Raw genomic sequence first — 386 nt, forward strand, 5'->3', positions numbered from 1 at the left:
TATTACAATTTAAAATAACTGTTTTCTATTTGAATATAATTTAAATGTAATTTATTCCTGTGATGCAACGATGAATTTTCAGCATTATTACTCCAGTGACAGGCTCCAGTGTCACATGAGCCTTCAGAAAGCATTCTAATATGCTGATTTGATGTTTAAGAAAGATTTCTTACTTAAACAGTTGCTCAGTATTTTTTTTTCTTTTGAGGATTCTTTGATAAAATAGAAAGTTTAAAAGAACAGCATTCATTTCAAATAAAAATCTTTTGTAATATTATAAATGTCTTTACTGTCATTTTTGAACAATTTAATGTATCCTTGCTGATTAATAGTATTAAGTTCTTTATATAAATCTTAATGACCCCAAAGTTTTGAACAGTAGTGCA

This window comes from Sinocyclocheilus grahami, unplaced genomic scaffold, assembly GCF_001515645.1.
Source record: "Sinocyclocheilus grahami isolate Dianchi unplaced genomic scaffold, SAMN03320097.WGS_v1.1 scaffold20174.1, whole genome shotgun sequence".
NCBI lineage: Eukaryota > Metazoa > Chordata > Actinopteri > Cypriniformes > Cyprinidae > Sinocyclocheilus > Sinocyclocheilus grahami.